At 42.1% G+C, this 13,111-nt stretch overlaps 1 protein-coding gene across 1 annotated transcript in view; it reads right to left on the reverse strand.

Annotated features, from left to right (window-relative positions):
• Positions 1–13,111, reverse strand: part of FGD5 (FYVE, RhoGEF and PH domain containing 5) — a 100,563-nt gene that overhangs the window by 64,810 nt on the left and 22,642 nt on the right. The window lies entirely within an intron of this gene.

Here is a 13,111-nt window from a genome sequence, read left to right on the forward strand (position 1 = left end):
GACATCCCTCAAAATGGATGTAATAAAATCATACTAACATTTCAGTGCTTAGTAGAAATGGAAATTAAACATTGTAAGTTTTCCGTGAAAACATTAAAAGGATAAGAAAAGTGTAATTATAATACCATTGGAATTACAGCACAAGGTAACTCAGATCTCATCATCCTTGAGTTGTTTCAAGGGAATCCAGAAAATCCAGAAAAAGCAATGCGATTGAAAGTGCTCAGTCTGTTAATGTAATACAGTCCAAGGATTTCCCAGCATTATTTTTCTTTCAGGAAAATATAACAACACAAACACACACATATATATTTAGATTTAAATTGCCAGTTATTTCAAATCCTTCACAAAGCATGACTAAAGGTAGGTTCTCCAGATAGTGCCTGCCCTTTGTGTTTGAAAGGTGTCTTTTATTGCTGATCTCGATATGCCTAGTGACAAACTGCAGACAGTGGATTTGGTTAAACCTCTGTCTCCTGGATTGCAGTCTTCCAAATATGGTTACCATGCAGATGCTCACAGGTTGTGTTGAGGTTATCCTCTTGCCTGGTCTTTTAAATGAAATAGGTGAATGTATCAGTGTCATACTATGCCTCCTATCATTTAATCATTCTAAAATCTCTGAACTTTATCTAATAATCCATTAGCATTATCCAATTTTACTAACCATTTTAGTACCAGTTTTTACTACCAGCCAGTTTTGGTGCAGTTGTTGGTGCTTCAGCACAAGACTTGATTTTACAGCACTGGTAATAGGACTGACAAATATAACAGTGATAACACCAACCTATTCCCCACCTGACTTTACTCTGCTTTTATATTCATAGATCAGATTGGTGGTTTTGGCCCTAGCATCACTGTGGGAGCTTATATGCAGCTTATTCACCACAGTGGCCTTAAGTATTTTACAAATTTCCAGGAGTCGGTTCCAGTGTTCAGCCAATAGGGCAAGCCTGTTGTCTTTAGACAACACCTGACATTTGTGTGTATTACAGTAGAATGCTGGGGAGTTTCACGGAAGGGTCAGGCTGGGTGTTAGTAAAAGGTTTTTCACCAAGAAGGTGGTCGGGCACTGAACAGGCTCCCCAGGGATGTGGTCACGGCACTGAGCCTGCTGGAGTTCAAGGAGCGTTTGGACAACGATCTCAGACATAGGATCTGATTTTTGGGTGGTCGCACGTGGAGCTAGTAGTTGGACTTGACGATCCTTGTGAGTCCCTTCCAACTCAGGATATTCTATGACGGCTTGTCCAGCCAAACTGGTCTGAACACCAGCATGCCTTATTTAGTGTTTATGATTTCTTTAGTCTTCATTGCCTCTGAAATCTTATTAATATGCTTTTGCAGCTCTGCTTCATTTCTTTATTTATTTTTCTTTGGCCTTCCAGGGAGGGGATCCCAGCTGTGAGCAAATCCAAAGCCTCAAAGCCAATGCTAGAGTCACAGGCAGCTGGGCAATTATGGGTTCTTGTAAGTGGGAGGGCAATGAAGAAAGAGACTCCTGAGGCCGCTGACCAGACTCACATTTCCTTTCAGAAAGGAAACTCCATTTCTGCATTCACTTCCAAGCTGCAAAGAGTGGTCTGTGTCTGCCATGCAGGTGTGGCTGCTCGCCTTTCCTTCATGTGCAGAGGCAAGTAGCTCCCACAAGCTGCCCCATGCATTTTCCACAGTGGGATGAAGGACTGAGCAGCTGCACTGTTCCTCACCATTGTCTTCTCTTGTTTATTATTAGTGTCTGCAGTTTTTCAGTGTGGGCGGCATCACAGCACTTCCGAAACCCTGCCTAGCTACAACAACAAAGGGGCCTCTGTGGATCAGCTCCACCCCTGACTTCCACACTTTTGTTGATGCTAATTGCTTTATTATTGGACCCAAAGAGGAGGCTTGTCATGCTTCCAGACCCTGACATGCATATGACTCTAAAGACAACCTGCCTCATTGCTCAGTAATGATAAAATAAAACCTCCTGATGGAGAGTTGCTCATACTAAAAGTAGTTCTGGGGTGAAAGTGGGGACACATGAGTTGTTCCAGGTATGTTTAGATAAAATTGTTTTGTTTTAAGGGGCATTTCTCTATTGGATCTCCTACTCCCAGCTGGTACCCATATCTGGGTCTATCCTCAAGCTCAGTCCAGCATTTGGAATAGTTCTGATTTTCATCCTGTAACCTCTTCCCTCACTAATAAATTGATATTATTAAACTCACAGAGGTCAGACAGGGAGAGAGAGAGAAAGAGGCAGCACCACTGATTCATTGGGTTTTACTTCAGGCCAGCTCAAGCTCTTTCTTCTGTTCCGCTTTCAACTTACAATTCATCTAAACTCCATCTCAATTGCTCTTTTGACCTGTTTGCTTTGTCCTATCCTTAGCCAACCTTAAACTACCCTCCATGCCTTGATGCTAGTGGAATTTTTCTGATGAAAGAAGGTGTTGTATCTGTCTGCCAAGGGAAATCCCCATGCAACTTGAAATCTCTCATATTGCTCACTCCAAGAGTTGAGGAAAACAAGATGTCAGTAGAGCAAAGAAATGGTGAGCAATACTGGCCTGGCAGTTCGAAATTGCATATATTGGGTTGTCGCACACTGGAACAGGCTCTCCAGGGAAGCAGTCACTGTACCAAGCCTCTTGGAGTTTAAGAAGCATTTGGACCGTGCACTTAGTCACATGGTCTGAATTTTTGGGTAGACCTGCGTGGTGCCAGGAGTTGGACTTGATGATCCTTACGGGTCCCTTCCAACTCAGGATATTCTATGATTCTGTGATTCTATATGTCTTAGTGAATAAATGCATGGTCTGCCCCTGCATGGAGGTAAGAACACCAGCTTCTCAGGGCACATTTTCACATACAGAAGTGTGGTTCAGGGTGTCAGCTGTGGTAAGTGATGACAGATCTAATAACTGCCTGAGTCTTTTGTGTAATATCAGTGCACAGGTAACTGAAAGGCCTCATTTATTCCCTGGCATGAACAAACAGCATGTTACTCCTGCTTTGCAGTTCCTTCTCCCACCTCAGATGAACACACAGCTTTTGCATGCTGCTGTGTTTACTCCTTCGTCCTCAAGCAATAGGCACATTCTGCACAGGGGCCCTAGAACCCATAATGGCAGCCACAGGTGACTAAAGACCTTATCTGTGCTTCAGCTCCTACAGAAACCATTCCGGGCACAGCATGCTTGATGCTGAGATTCTCCATGCTTGTGTGTGCATCTGCCAGGTCTTATTCCACTGACATAGGAATGTGACCATGGAAGAAAACATATATGCGACAGAAGAGTCAAGACCTACCCCTAGGGCCTCTTTAAAAGTTGCTTTGCCTCATTAGCTGTGGCAAGGGTAGACAAAATTAACTTCATCTTGTATCAGGATAAAGAACTAAGGAAAGTTGCCTATAAAATGTGTTATTTTTTTCTAGATGCTTCCTACCACCTTGTAGGCCTCTTTGGTGCATGAAACCATGAATCAAAGAAAATACTGTACACTGGAATGCAATGTACTGTAAGGCAAAGTACTATTCAGGATCTTTGAAAATCCTGTGTCTTTCACATATGGCTATCTAGATGCTCTTTCTTAGTAATTCACCAGTAATACATGCAAACTGTTTGCACTACTAAACATAACTACTAAGCATAACCAGTCCTGGATCTAAGTCCTTGTTATAATTACGTATTAATTCTTTGTTGATCTAACATTTCAGGTATTTAGATGCACTCCTCTCCCATTGTGGGTACAAAAAGGAGAAGAAATGTGATTGAAGGGATAATCTATTATTCATGTTGCTTTCCAGGGCTATGAAAATCAAAAACTTTACAGTAAGATAAATGATCTCCCTGAGTCCACAGGTAGTACAAGGACAAATTGCTCAGACCTGCTGGTTAGAGCCGTCTCTGTTGGATCCTACTGTTCATCTGGTCCCATCTGTAAAAGATGGATACACTGCACTGTCTTCTTTCTTCTATATTCTTGGTATATTTTTTTGATGTTAAAATGTCTGCTGATGAAAAAATAGACTAAAAGCATTCAGGAAAAACATTCATGTTAGCTAAAAAATCGAAATGGAAGAATTGGGTTTTTAATGCTTTTGAACCAAAAACCAGGTTTTGGAATGCAAATGTTTCTGGCTACGATTCTGCAGTACCTTAATTCAAAAGATTTTCTGCTTATTAATGGAAGATATTCAATAAGTTCCAATGAAGCTGCCAAATTTTTAATATTTTTTTTACACTATTCTTATGTCTAAAATTGTCAGATTGCTGGGATAATAAGATATTTGGATCTTAAAAAGATTACTTAGAAATAATATTTATGGCAGAAATAGATGGTTGTGGGAAAACACTTCCCCAGTACAGAGGAGGGAGTACAAAATAGCATGATGCTTTTGTTTTGCTTACCTTGCAGATGGGTTTTACTAACTCCGTGATTTCCCTCATAACAAATTCTTCAAAGAGGATGAGCTAGCAGCAGCAAAAGACCATGCTGTGTCATGGCTCCCAGCTCAGAGCTAGCTCAGCACAAGTGAAAGCAAGAGCAAGGCAGACACAGGAACAGCTCAGGAGGCTTATTAACAGTTTAGCCAGTCTCTCTCCTTACTCTCTCAGCTTTTCTGCAATTTGTAATTGTTTGTCCCAGCAGACACGGAATTAAGTTTCTTTCTCCCTCAGAAGATAAATGACTACATTATGTTAGTGTAAGAACACATTATAATTTGGGAAGAATGCCTCATTGTATTAGTCTGGTAATCATTATGAATGGCGCTATTAAAGACTTATACAGGAGTAAAACTTGCAATATTGCCTAACTGTTGCATGGGCTTCACTTATAGGAGGCCTGCAGTGCAGTGGCACTGGCTAGTGCTTAAAGATACTTCCCAAAAATGTTACGGATCTCCTTTGCCCTTGGGATGTGCAAAAGCGTGTTTGTGCCTCCCTTCCCATCCCACCCTCCTACAGACACTCCAGCAGCACTCGTGTTTTCACTTCTGAGTTCTGTATTATCATAGAGCTCCTGGGCAGTACACCTTTCCTGACACCTACCGTGTTTTTTATTCCAGTTAATTCACATCTTTTCATCCATTTTATAAATCTACGTGCTTGTGTTCTCCTAGTAGTCCTTGCTCCTGAAGACAGAACTGATCACCACGTGAAGATGCCCATGGCATATCACTTCAGATTCTAGAACATGAGAGATGGTTGCTCCTGCCATTCCAGTAAAAATGCAGACAGAACTATGTCATGCCTGTGTGGCAGGAGCCTGGGGGAAAGCCTCAGTGAGCAAACAGTTGACTGCAGGTCCCTGAAAACTAACACTTACATAGTTCCTGTGTCTCATCCACCATTTAATTACACCATGCATCTAAACATGCTTTTAAGGTAGCAAGACTTAAGCTCACATGTAACCTGTCTGCCTCCAGACGAGCATAGATTTTTTACAGGCATTTGATTTTGGTTTTATTGCTTCCACATAAAGGATATATTTTTTGTTTTTCTTCTGTCTCCTGTCATTTCCCTGACATTGTCTTCCCTCCTTCTTTGAAGAGTGAGCAGCAAGGGTTGTGACTCTGCTCGGAAAGCATGGAGACAGAGTTGATCATGAGATGCTTGTCAGCTGGAGCTGGGCAGACTGCATGAGATATCTCCAGTATAACGTATTCATGATCAAGTGTCTTCTGCAAATTTCAGTGTCATTAATAGGAAGTCTGGTTAAGGCTAAGAATTCATTGCCAGTCGCAAAACATGAAGCGAGGCTGAGCTTCAGAGGAAATGCACTTTGGCTTCTAGGGGAGGAGAGGCCCAGCGGGTCCTGATAAGAAAACCTAAGCAGTTCCTTGTCTTTCACTATTAAATGGGTTTAGGAACGATGGAAAAAAATAACAGACAGGAAGGACTGTGGAAAACTACCTCTGAATCTGGGATTAGGTCATTGCAGCCTTGGATACAGACCAGATTGTATACTGATTCCCACCTAGACTGGGCAAGCACAACTGGAAGAGCTGGAGAGGAGTTAAGTGTGAACAGGTACAGCTGCAGTAGAGACCACAGTTATGTACCTCATCAGCAAGTGTTAGTGCTCTGAATTACAAACTCAGCTCTCAGTTATGCTTTATGATACTTGTCAAGTATGCACCCCTTCCAACAAGTGGCTCTTTAGGCATCTGCAAGGCATCTGGTTAGGCTGTCCTGGCTGGCAACGTCCTTTCAAATGCCTGTGCAGTATGATCATTTCTGTTGGAACATATTTACAAGGTATTTCTGCATTGTAACTGAACCAGCTCTGACAGCATTAAGTGTGCTACAAATCTGTTGGCCAGGCTAGATCAATTTTGCATCTCTCCAAAGAAGTGAGAATTTTTGTGCAGGGTTCAAATCCCACTTATTTCTTTTCTTTACATCTGTTGCAAACTGTAAGTTGGATGATGAAACTTTATTACCTCCAACATACTTAAGGGGCCAAACCCACTGATTTATTTCCTGCACATTTCTCATAGTTTCAGAGGTGCCTGCAAGTAAGTAAAGATCAAAGCAGTATTTAGTCCAAAATGTCACCACAAGAAAAAGCAAAACATTAGAAGAGGCTGGAAACCACATCCTCGGTCCCATTCCTCCAGTAAAACAACTGCTATTATAAACTGGTTTTACCAGTAATTATCAACACATCTGTGACCATATCCACTGTTTCCCTACAGTAAGAGTAGGAAGTAAGTGAACTCTCTGGTTTTCTGGGGGTAAATGCTGACTTCTGCTCTGCCTTCTGTAGAGGATTTTTATTTATTTATATTTTTTCCCTAGGATGTTTCATCCATTTGTTAGGGTTCTGGATTTAAGGGTCACCAATTCTTTAAGGAAAGGCAGCTGTATTGCATTCAGTTAGGCCTAGATCTACCAAAGCTCTGAAACGAATGTGAATTATAAGTATTTTTTCTGGGTGTATTGGTGACTGGCTGTGTTGGCAATTATTTGCCCAGAGACAGCAAAGCAGCCGACTTGAAGCATCCTTGATGGAACTACCTAGGAAGATATAGTCATTCTCTCTCACTGAGGCAAGTCCCCTACAAGTAAAACCTTCCTGAAGCCAGCTGAGTGGTGATGAGCTTAACATCACCTCAAAATCAGATATGCACAGTTTACAAATGACTTGTAAATTGCTGCTATAACCTTCACAACCGTAGCCTGTGCGCTTTCCTACTCCTCTGCCACAGGTCTCATAGCTCATAATTGAATAGAATGTTCAGCATGCAACAGGGAGACCAGAATCTCACCTGGACACAGTTGGCTTATGCAAAGCCCATATACATAAAATCTCCTCCATTCAGTGGCAAAAAATAAAAAACAGGCCTTTTATTATTGGACCAAAGGGACTGAATTCAACTTTTTTCTACATATAGTATCCCTGGCTTTATTTCAAGTCATGTGCCCAAGAGTTACTAGTTCAAACTCTCTCTCAGACAGTGACATCCTCTCTGTATAAAATTAAAGCGATAATAAACCAAATGGATTGATGGTAATTGGGAGAGTCAATGGGGTGCTGAACGACCCTGTTTTATTAAAATTGGTAATTTATTTCCTTGGTTTTGCCCTATTTATAGATGATTATTTTTTGAATACCCTCTGCAAAAGGAAGGCTCATTACTGAAGGAAATTAAAGTCAAAATGCATTTAAAGCCAATAAAAGGAAATGCCTATTAGCACAGGATGTGTTGAACCAATCAGTTCCGTGTTATAGCACAACAAGACAAATATCGCAGCTGAAGTCTGAAAAGGGCAGGAAAAAATGTTGTCTACTAGTACCATACATACCCTAACAAGGCAAGGTAGCACACGGATAATCACATTTCATACTCTAAGGCATAAGCTGTTCGGATGCCAAACTCAGAAAGGAGTTCCTCCTCATGGCGTAAGCTTCACCATTTGAATTTTGCTTTCTTGCATTGGCATGGAAGAGGGGAAGTGGATTGCTGGTCAAGTGTGTCAGGCTTTCACTTTGCTCTGAAAAACTGCAGGGACCAAACCCTCCCACCTTCAGCAACTGCTCCCAGAGGCACTCCGACTGGTGCAGCTCTGGTTCAGTAAGGGAGGGCAGGCTACAAAGGAGCACACGGGTTTGGGCTCCATCTCAGGGAACATCCTGGTGCACCCTGTGGCAGTACAAGTGGAGGAGGGATAAGAGAAGGCCTGACAGTGAGGTTTCACTAATCATGGCCCAGGTGTGCTGAGATGGACAAGGATGGATGGTGCACATTAGGCTGCCCGCACAAACCCGCATGACCAGTCTCAGGTACCCTGGGGTGCCCAAGTGTCTGCCAGCACTGTTACCCTCCCTGATCCTGGGGCTTTAAACCACTAGGAAAAACAAAGCAACAGTAAAAGCTGGACATGCATGAAAACAAAACACCGCGTCCTTGGGCCTCAGACAAGTGGCACACCCCCTCCCTGCTCCCAGCCTCACCAGAGAGGCAGCAAGCTGCAGCAACCTCAGCTTGCGCTCAGCTTGGTCCTCCAGCCCTTGTCCTGCATTTCCTGTAAACAGGGAACACTTCCTCCCCAGAGATGACCTGGCAATGAACTGGAGAGGGCTGACGCTCAGCTGCACCGCACCCAGCGCCCCACCATGCCAGAAGGTACAATGGGGCGGCTGATAATACATAATAGGTTATTAAAGGCAGCTCTGCCTTTTATAGATTCATCTGAGCACATTCTTTATATTGTGTGTCCACCACCACAGTGCTTTTACTTTTACTAAATCATTAGTTTCACAGAAACACAAAACTTTTCTGTCCTACAGCACCAGCAGAATTTTTCCTCAAGGTATCAGTGCAGATCTTCTTATTCTTTTCCTTTTTTTTTTCTTTTTTTTTTTCTTTTCTTTTTTCCCTTGTTAAATCCCAGCCATGTTGTCCCCCAGCACCCATGTTGTTCCCCATCTCTGGTCACCTTTTGCTAGGCTGAATCCTTGCAATGCTTGGAAACCTGAATTGAGACGAGTGGAGTGAAGCCCTGAGTGCTTGACAGCAACAATGGTCTCTATTTTTTGCTGTGAAATCTTCCTTCTCGGACAGTGCAGGCCATACATCTGCATCATTCCTCTCTGCACAGAAGATTACAAGGAAAATGTCCACGGATTATCAGGACAGGTTTCAAGGGATCTGCTGAGCACCCTCTAAGTGACAGTACAGATGGCCTCTGACAGTGAAACTGCTCAGCACTTTTGCTCTATTCTCCTGTATAAATGACTTACCTTAGTGACACTGACATTGTATATACTGGTGTAAAATTTAGCAGGAATTCACCCTGACTTGGGGGGGGCGGGGGGGGAAGGAGGAGGCAGCACGTTCATGAGTTGGAGGCTGTGTTCTTGAGTTATATACCCCTAATTGCTGGCAGGCAGGCAGCTGGTATGATTTCTGCACAAAGACACACATTGGAGATAAACACCAACAATTTAGGCAGTCCTTTTGGCCCAAAGAATTGCAATTTATTAAAAAGTGCAGATAGACACTTCAGAAAAAGTTCTACATAAATCATTTTGTGGTAGTTTTACAAATGGTGCTGGGCAGAACAAAGACATCCTTGTACCACATGGTGGACTTTCCTGGAGACGCTTGGTGTTTGTGGACTATTAAGTCCGACATAAAGTTCTGCTGTCTTACAAGCATAACAGAGTTTTAAAATTTTAAATAGGTAAGAATCTGGGTCCAGATCTGATCTGTGTGGTGGTTGCACAAGGAGGCTATTGACTACACTGAGTTACATAGAACTAGAGTATCTTTACACGTCCTGTTTGTTCTTTGGTGCCTAGGTTTGTACAATACAGCAGCTGCTCTGTACTTTTACACATGCGGTCATGAAACTCAGAATACTGCTTAGAATACACTTCTGATTCTGGAATCTAGTCACCAAGATTGATTAGATTTCAATTAGGCAAATGTGATTATTACAACATGAAATGGATCCAACTCATCCTAACCCTTACAGAAGATCCAGCTTGGCATAATTCTTAAGCAAAAATAGACATGAAAACTCAAAAGAGGATGTCATTTTGGAAACAGTGTTGGTAGAATGCAAACACAGAACTGAACTTGAATCAAACATTCGCTGCAGACAGAATTTTTAATGATCTGCTTATTAACAGAAATCTGAATTCTTGGAACCCAATTCCAAGAGCCTGCAGAACTGGCGGAAGACAGAGGGCTTGGTTTTGTGGTGGAAAACATTCTTGGATTTTTTTTAACTGTTTGGAGCTGTGTCAGGAAAGGACTTAAAATTAGTGTTCCTAAAACTTCTTAGATAACAGAGAAAATGATACTTCCGAAGAAGGTCAAGGCAGTTTTCAGTCTTCCTTTCCTCCCTTTTAAAAAAGCAGATTTTATTCTTAAATGAAGAAAAGTAGCTGCTGTTAGTGACACACCACTAGTTCTTCATGTCTGAATCTGCTACCAGACGCAGACAATATATGAATCTCTTGAAAGTACTGCCTTGCTTATAAGTGAAATTACAAACACCTCATAAGGTAATGAGGCCAAATAAGAGAATTATCTCTAAGCATTGTTACAGCATTATTGACTTCAATTTCATTCATGCATGAAGTAGAAGAGTTGGTTTTGTACAGGGGAGAATAAGAACAGACTACAGAATTTCAGAAGTATTATTAGAAGCAGCAGGATACCTGTGATTTATAATTGCCACTTCCAAAGTAGAGATGACACTTGTCATGTGCAATTTCAAGGTGTTGCTTTCAACGCAGTAGCAACATCACTCTTTCAGAGCTGGCAGTATAAGAGTGCCCAAGTGTGCAGTGTGGGTGCCTTCAGTAGCAGCTGGCAAGGGACTTTCACAGTGTTATACATATTTCTGTGCTGTGATCGAAGAGTTAACCTTGCAGTAACTCAGCATAAACCCTTCATTTGACATGTACCTCAGGTTGAGAATGGCACTGAGGTTAGAGTGGAGTTAATGGAGAGGTAGTGGATGCTGACAAGGTGTCAAAATGCACCCCAGGCTACTGACTACGCAGAAGAAAAAACAACCAACCAGTAGCTCACATGTAGGACTGCAGACGCGTATATGGGAATGACTTCTGCTTTCAATAAGTCAAAATAAGAATTTGGTTGGACCCTGTCAGAATTTTTGAGGCTCAATTAATGATATTAAGATTCCAAATCATTTTAGTGGATCTCCAAAGTAATTTTTATGGTAAAAAAACCCATCATGACATGGATTTATAGGACAAATTTCAAGTGCTAATTTTGAACCCAATACTTTTGATTTGGGTGGGGCCCCAAAGTGACATTTAATATTTTAAAGACAAAATATTGGAAACCTATTGACCAATATTCCTTTCAAATTCGAACCCTGAGATCAGCATTCTACATTTGCCTCAAAACAACTAAGTCCATCACAGTTCCTAGATCAACATGAGAAAGTAAAAAAAATACAACCTACTTTGATCATTGAATCAGAGAATCTCTTGAGTTGGAAGGAACCCACAAGGATCACCAAGTCCAACTCCTGGCTCTGCACAGGACCACCCAAAAATCAGACCATACGTCTGAGAACATTGTCCAAATGCTCCTTGAATTCCAGCAGGCTCAGTGTCATGGCCACATCCCTGGGGAGCCCATTCAGTGCCCAACCATCCACTCGGTGAAGAACCTTTTTCTAACACCCAGCCTGACCCTCCCCTGTCCCAGCTCCATGCTGTTCCCTCAGGTCCTGTCATTGTCCCCAGAGAGAAGAGCTCAGCGCCTGCCCCTCCGCTCCCCTCATGAGGGAGCTGCAGGCCGCCATGAGGCCTCCTCTCAGCCTCTTCTTTTCCACACTGAACAAACAACCAAGGGACCTCAGCCACTTGTCATACGTCTTCCCCTCTAGACCCTTCACCAGCTTTGTAGGCCCCTTTGGATACTTTCTAATAGTTTTATGTCCTTCTTATATTGATCTGGATGCTTGTTTGATTTCAGATTTTAATGGAAAGTTGAAGAAGAATTTTTCACAGCACTCAAATTGCAGGTAGATTATAAATATGCCACAGATAAACAACACCTTGTTGCATGAAATCAGATGTTTAGCACTCCTGTATCTTTATTGTTCATCTCTAAACTGGAATACTGACATAAAATAGTCCCAAAGGGTGAAATTTTAATGCATAGATATCAGGGAATCTCAAAATGGGACTAGAACTTTCATCTGCTGCATGCTGCATGTATTAAAGCAATGAGTAAGTCTAAATGCATAGACAGACATAGAATTTGTGGCAGACTTCCTGACCTAGGAGTAAGAGGTTTGAAAGATGAAAATATACAATGTATAAACTGTAAACGAACAAGACCAGATGAGGAATGAGCTTTGCTAGGAAACAGTGCTCCATGCAATAAGGACATTACAGGAAAGAGAAACAAGCCTCTGAAGCACTTTAAATACAGTCTAATAATTCCTCAAGAGAGCTTCAGTGTTCCTCTCTCCCTCTACCCAGTTCAAATAACCCTCACACTTCCCATGCAGGCTAAATTATCACCGATTCTTGCCATCACTCTTCAAGTGGCACATTCATTGACACTGCTGATTTAGCAGAGAGATCAGCAAACAGACCATCATGGAACATACAGCACAGCCTTCTGCTCTGGGGGTGAGCAGAAGCAGACAGTAATATAAACAGCATCAGAACTGTCAGCCCAGGCACCTTGTGCAATGATGTGGCCAGAAGCCACGGTCCAGTTATGACAACTTGAAGCAGGAATATGAAAGACAAGAGCTGGCACTCATCAAGGGATTTTCTGTGGCTTAACCTTGATTCTATCTCTGTAATAAAGTGTTCTGCGTGAAGGCAGAGTTAGGATTTGCTCCCCATTTATTGTTTCACTTTCCAGGGAGCAAAAAAAACCCTTTCTCTCTGTATGTACCTATTGCAGAGATCTGACAGCATATGTATAATATATGGAGAGTCTGGCTGTGCTTTTGTTACCATTTGACCAATAAAGCTAGTGAGCGCGGCCTGCATCCTGAACCTAAAACTAGATCAGCACCAGAAAAGCAAATAGGTTTTGCTGGTTTATTTATTTGAATTGGGTCAGACAAGCCCCTAGACCAATGAGGAAGAGGAGGGCATGGCCAAG

Source organism: Cygnus olor, chromosome 10, assembly GCF_009769625.2.
Source record: "Cygnus olor isolate bCygOlo1 chromosome 10, bCygOlo1.pri.v2, whole genome shotgun sequence".
In the NCBI taxonomy this organism is placed as follows: domain Eukaryota; kingdom Metazoa; phylum Chordata; class Aves; order Anseriformes; family Anatidae; genus Cygnus; species Cygnus olor.